This window comes from Nanorana parkeri, unplaced genomic scaffold (assembly GCF_000935625.1).
Source record: "Nanorana parkeri isolate BGI_ZX_2015 unplaced genomic scaffold, ASM93562v1 scaffold241, whole genome shotgun sequence".
Classification (NCBI taxonomy): Eukaryota; Metazoa; Chordata; class Amphibia; order Anura; family Dicroglossidae; genus Nanorana; species Nanorana parkeri.
In genome coordinates, this window is record NW_017306509.1 from 1040217 (window position 1) to 1047297 (window position 7081).

Genomic DNA, 7081 nt, shown 5'->3' on the forward strand with positions numbered 1-7081 from the left:
GATCCATGGATAGAAGCCAATCTCCCTTCTTAACTACAGATGTAATTGTCTGCAGAGACTCCATCCGAAAATGCGGGACTTTGAGGTATGTGTTGAGGTATTTTTAATTTAGGACTGGACAAAATTTCCCAGAGGCTTTTCGAACTAAGAAAATGGGAGAATAAACTCCCCGCTCTCTCTCTCTGAAGCCAGGAGTGGACAGATGGCTGTTGAGTCTAAAAATTCTTCTATATAGGAAATCAGCAACTGAGGTATCTCCCAATGAGAGGGTAAAACTGTTTCCACAAGAAACCTCCATGCAGTGTTTTAATTCCAGATGGTAGCCCCTGAGAACTATGCCCTGGACCCAGGCATCATCTATTTCGTTCACCCAGACCCTCCCGAACAAGGCTAACCTTGCTCCCACAGGGGGGGACGGGGCGGACAAGAACTCAGAAGGACTTGCCGGCAGCCTTTCCTGCCTGAGCAGGCTTGGTTTTGCCGGCTCTAAAAAAGGTACTTTGAGTCCCTCTCCAGGCCTCTCCCTGGCTTGTACAAATGGGCATCACGAACATTTTTCCCGATATCCTTTCCTTCCTCCTCGAAAGGACGGAGCCCTTCTTCTTCTATCTTGGGGAAGGAGGCCCGATTTTCTACCAGTAACGCACTGTATCGCCTCTTCCAGAGATTTCCTAAAAAGCGTTTTTCCCATAAATGGAATAAAACAAAGGCCTTGCTTTGATGTCGCATCAGCCATCCAAAGCTTCAACCACAGAGACTATCTTGCCGTCACCGATAAGGACATCAAACGCGCTGACAACCTGACCATATCCACCGATGTTTCTGCAACAAATTCTGCGGATAACTTTAATTCCTCCAAAGCCGTGATGATAGCCTCTTGATCCAACTCTGACTTTAAGGCAGATTCCAAATTTCCAATCCAAGCCCTAAGGGCCCTGGCTACTGACGCGAGAGCCACCAAGGCTTGCAGGCCGCTCCCACCGTGGTGTAAATCCTTTTAAGGTCTACGTGCACCCTGCGGTCCATGAGATCCCTGAATGTCACCGAATCATCCAGTGGAAGGGCCACATGCCTTGCCAGCTGCTGCAAAGCCGCATCCACCTTCGGGGGGGAATCACAAAATTCAGAATATGAAGACTTTACAGCAGCAGGTACTAAAAATGATAAAAGCCAAAGAACAGCCTGAAAAGATAGTGAAAAGCAAGCCCAAGACACTAACAGCCAAAGGACACAAGATAGAGAGTAACAGAGACTCATAGGCAAGAGAGCAGAAAAAAAGCATCAGCAGCTTCGCTCATAGACAGAAAGGAATGAGCCCACGAGCAAGCCTGTCGACATATGTGCAGCATTGAGGAAAGCCTGCCAAGCCACCCAAAAACCGAAAGGAGGCTTGGCAGGAACAGCCAATCAGCTTTCCCCACTTGATCTAGCAGAAGCAGGACGCTGCGTGTGACGTCAGACGCAGACACTTCTCACACACGCTGATCAGGGCTGCTGCCGGGAGAAGGTAAAAGAAAAACAGGGTACTGCTGTCACCGCCACCATCCCAGAGAAAAGACAGCTGTTTACGCTGTATATAACATAGATTAAAAAAACAATAAGGTGATCAGCGCCAGTAGGTGAAATGTGAAATAAGAGCTACCAAGCACTAAGGATATAAATAAATATCTAAAAAATTTGAAAAGCAATATTGTGCCGAGCTAATAATCATACACATCTAATACAATGAAACATATATAAATGAATCGCATAAATGAGCCTTAAAGCAAATAAAGCATTAAAAAAAAATGAGGAAAAAAGTAGGGTGCCCCCTAAAACTCCTACCAGATCCTTGATACGAGCACAGGCCCGGCAGGGCAGGAAAGGGGGACAATTGAGGGGGAGGGTGTCCCCATGCCAATGGGGACAAGGGCCTCTTCCCAACAACTCTGACCCATACAAGTACCCCCTACTCATTCAAAAGGGGGTGGCAGCATCTGGGAGTCCCCTTAATTAAAGGGGTACCCAATGCAAATAAGCCCCCCGGCACGCAGACCCCCACAATCACCGGGTCTGGGTTGTGGGAAAGAGGCCCTTGTGCCCATCGGCATGGGGACACCCTCCCAATGTGAGGGCACTTGGCCTAGTATGGTGCAGGGAGGAGGGTGCTCGATCATCCCCCCCTTTCCTGCCCTTCACTTGCCTGTGCTCGGTTTAAGGGTCAAGGAATTTTAGGGGAGACCCCACGTTTTTCCCCCGGTTTTTGGGGGGACTGTGACCACCTAATCTGCTTTTAAGGGCCTGCCCTGGACCCTGAGGGACCCATCAACAGCAGTAACTCAATGAGCTGCTGTTCCCTTCACCGGTCATTAACAAACTGAACCATGGTGACGGGATAATTCCGTCATTGGTCAGGAATTGGATAAGATAATACATTATGCTGATAATACAGCATGTATTGAATGTTTTGATTATTTTTTAAAATCTGAAAATAAAATCTACATATACTGTATATTATGATAAAAATATATATTTTTCAGTGTGACTTACTTGAGGCCTTGCTTGCATAAAAAAATGTTAACTTGCAATATAATGTGCAGAAACTACTGTTTGAAGTTGTTCAAGTAGTTGTGCCTTATAGTTTTCATTTTTTTTCAATTCACCTGAAAGTAAAAAGTTTTTTTCTGACTTTCTGTGTGACTTTGACAGTAACCTTTTAGAGGTAAAACATTAACCAAAGTGAGCAGAAAATACACTGCATCATTTCCAAGCAATGTTGTGTGGGTTGATTGTGTTTGTGTAGCATTTTTCCTAACTGCAAGAATAGTTGTTATTTTCTGCTAGTAAGAGAGATGAGCCATAATGTTATGCTGTGTTTGTTGTTCTCTGTGACATCCTGTACTATACTTTCCACTAGAATAATGAATATTTTTCTTATTAAATTGTTAGCTGTCTATGCTATTCATTATATGTTTATGTAGGTGAAGTCTGTTTGAATGTCAGGCAGATGAGTGTTTATAATAATACTGATGACTGTTTTTTTAATGCTTTCTGCATTTAATATGTACATTGAAACAATTAAGATAAAACCAATTTCATATTCACTTTTTGTCACAATAAACCTGGCTTTAGCCAATGCTTTGTGAGTATATGGATGCAGTACGGGCCCACCCCCTTTAAATAAAAAAATGTAAAAAAATACTGGAATTTAGCCAATGCTCTCCAACCTGTGTGCCATGACAGCACACATGATATGCTACCTATTGCCCATAGGTCGCTGTCTGCACTCACCTGCCCACAGCCTGTGTCAGTAAGAGTAATGCATCCAATCAAGAAGGAAGTGATTGTTAACAGTGGAACATTTTTATGTTGCTGGAGATTAAGGGGACACCAATGAAGGTGAGGTTGGGCAAGTAGCTCCTGAAGCAGACAGTACCACTTCTGAGCCAATCTGGCTCTGTTCAAAGTGACAATAATGTACAGGACATGAGAATCAACTTGAGGAGGTGATGAGGGGACCAGGGGTGGAGGGTCATGTCAGAGAGGGAAGAAAAAGAGAAAAGTACCAGGAGGTATCGCTGCTTTTTGAATGGGCAGCTTGGGCAACTGTAATGCGGCTGTTGCCACTTTTTCACGGGGTGTCAATTCAGGCCATGGGAGTTCAGAAAGTACTGGTGACATTGCACTTACATTTCTGGTTTGGAAACTTTCTTCACTGTGATTAATTACATATCCATTGCACTGTGATACATATGGCATACCAAGGCAAGCTGTGTCCTAGGCACATAATTGGGAATTTACGTTATCATCTAGTCTATGAAATGCAAGCACTGTGTTCTGTGTGTTGAACATGTTGGCCTTTACTAAAAAACTTATCCTCCTCCTCCATCCTCCACACATTCACTCTCCTGCTGCTATTGTGGCACACAGTGCCCTTGCCTCTTCAGGACAGGGAATTTATGTCATCTGGAGTAAAAACAATGAAGCGGTATATTCCTTTTTCTCTTTATCCTGCTATTATTGTAATTTCCCCCTTCTTGAATGTGTAGACAGCAAACAAGAGCACATGATCATTTATTTGCTTTTTTGCCAAGCTGCTGGTGCTGCAATCCAGACATGTAAGCTGCGGACAAATTTGGTTTGGTTCGGATATTTCGTTATTTTGGGATTCGAATCCGAATTTTAATTCGGTTCGGGTTTCGGATTCGGACTAAATCCGAATTACATTAGTTTCGGATGAGGTTGCGACTACCACAGAAAACCATATACAGATATAAATACTAAAGCTGAATCTCCTAGACGCGAATGGCATTCGGGATCTGAATTTCCGAATTGCATTCGGGAGCTCCCGCATGTCATTCGGGTCTGGGAGCCATATACATATATTACTAAAGCTGAGGCTCCCAGACCCAAATGGCATGCGGGAACTCCCGAATGCAATTCAGAAATTTGGATCTTGAATCCCATTTGGGTCTAGGAGCCTCAGCTTTAGTGTTATATGTACATACTGTATATGGCTCCCATGTTGCCACCACAAAAATTAGTGTTCAGACCCATTCGGATGCATTGAACCGAAAAACACATCTGGCCAGAAAAGTCTCATGTCTGTTTCAATCGATAACAGGAAATCACCTGCACTCCATACAGCGTACAGACCTTGGATGAGAAGTTGGTGCTTGAAGTGACAACACGCCATGTCAGATGCAGCCATAATAGAAGTCACCAGCGCTCAATCATATGTGAAGTTAAGCACTTTTTATTAAATCATCACATGTGTCAAACAGCCAACGTTTCGGGCCACGCAGGGTCCCTTCTTCTGGGCGACATAGTGACATAGTGACATCAGACGTGTCTGATTCAGTTTTGTTTTTGAACGAAATTCGGACGGGATCAGAAATTCGGAAAAGGAAATTTGGATTTGGACACATTTGGATATGTCCGATTTTCGGAAAATTCGTACAAATTTTAAATCAGAACGAAATGAATCACACATGTCTACTGCAATCCCACAATCCCAGTTAGTGGGTCTAGATCCTGTAGCCAACTTATGGAGGCACTGCATCTAATGCAGGTTACTGAGCTACTAATATATTTCCATCAAGGTATGCTATATACCAGGGCTCAAAATTTAAAGTCCTGAGCTATTAGCCAGGCCTTAAGAGTTACTAGCCAGTGCCACCAGTTGCCCCACCTAACCCTTACCCTGCCCCAGCCTTAACTCCGCCTCTAAACATGAACTTGTCTTATGATAGTTTCCGCTTGTAAACGGCAGATTAGGGATTCCTGCTGCAGGAAAACGCTGTGTCAGGAAAAAAATAAGAATACACTCAACCCCCCGAGCCCCCTCACCTGTTCACGTCTCTGCAGGGAGGAGGCCCTGAGCAGGATCGATCCCAGGTTATCTGGGGTGATTAGTGACGTCTGCAGCAGACCTCACTAATCACCCCAGATGACCAGGAAACGATCCTCCTCACATACATCCTTTCTTTCAGCCGGAGCTCCGGCCGAAGGAAGCCAGAGCTGACAGGAGCTGCTCTGCGGTCTGCATCCGACACAGATGCAGACCGTGGAGCTGCTCCCACAAGTCAGGTACGCGGTCTGCGACCGTGTGCCTGACATGTCAGCTGACTGTGGGCCACATAGTACCGGCTCGCGGGCCAGAGTTGGCCTGCGGACCGGTACTTGGAGACCCAAATTTTGAGCCCTGCTATATACCATTGATGCAGATAGTATGGTAGGGTTCTTGTACGTATAATTGTGTAGCCAGGTGCATGTTAGTAGCAGCTACAATAATGGACAGTATAAAACATTTATAACCCATTTTACAATCAGCAGTGAGCAAATACCATAACCAATCCACCACAAATGGATAACTCGAGCAGCTCTTTCAACATTTGTTTTCTCCACATCCTCTTCATAGGAATATTTTTCATCCCCCATCACTAACATTACCAACTGCCAACTGTCTTTTTCTATATAATATCTACAATTTGAGTCCCTGCCATGCCACATAGCACCTAATTATTTCTGGAAAAGCAAGTCACACAAATAACAGGTTCCCCTAATTTCCTTCAGCAGGACAATATCTTTCTGACACGAATAACAGTCTTCCACTTCCAGTGTGTGTCTGCACCAAAACAAAACAAAAACAAAAAGATATGCCAATATCTCAGATCTGTTTAAAACTAGCAAAAAGGGAAAGGTGCACATGGTCAGGTCTGTATACAAATCAAATCAAAGGACCCCCCAGCACACATTTTAGGCTAGTCAAATACATACACACTAGAGCAGACACACACAGAATGTATTCAGCTGCCTTGTTAAGGTCTTCAGGTGTGTTGCTGTATCTTTTAGAAGGATAGGACTGCCTCCAGGTGAGCCTGCTCTTTATTTGTGCATTTCTATATATATCTCACAGTTGGGAAACTCATATAGTGTAGAGTTAGGGACCACGCTTATCAGAGGTGCTTTGTTGCAGTAGTGCGGCTTTCCAATATGCAGTATTTGCAAAGATATGTAAGTAAAACCTCTGAATATTAGTTTGTTTGTGTTGCTGGCTAGCCTGGAAGTGTGCTGGGGACCCCTTTTGTACCAGGGGTTCTTTAATGTCTTTCAAGTCTGTAAATACTTCATCTCCCCAATAACTCCACCTCCCAAATTAGACAAAATAAAGAGTACATTTGCATTGCCTTTTCAGCAAAATTTATTTTTTTGGTCATAAAATATTTATATTTGAGCACCATTGTAAATGTGTGTTCAGATACAAAAAAGTAACAGGTGGTGGAAATTCTACAAAGAGTATTTTTCCTCCCCCTCCTACACCAAAACAACACTGATAGTCCACAGCAATATGTATTCCATGCTGGGGTATTGGAAATAGAACACATTTTATCAGGTATGCTCCTTTGTACTGTTGACCTAGGAAAATAGTGACCAGCTAGTTTAAAAATTACAATCTTCAATGATATTGATATAATAATGACCTTTCTAATAAAATTAGGAAAATAGAGTCCAACCATTATACTAAAACCTGTGTGATTCCATACATCAGCGCTCAGTTCAAAAGCCTGCATCTCTGATGGTATGGGGGGGGGGGGGGGTT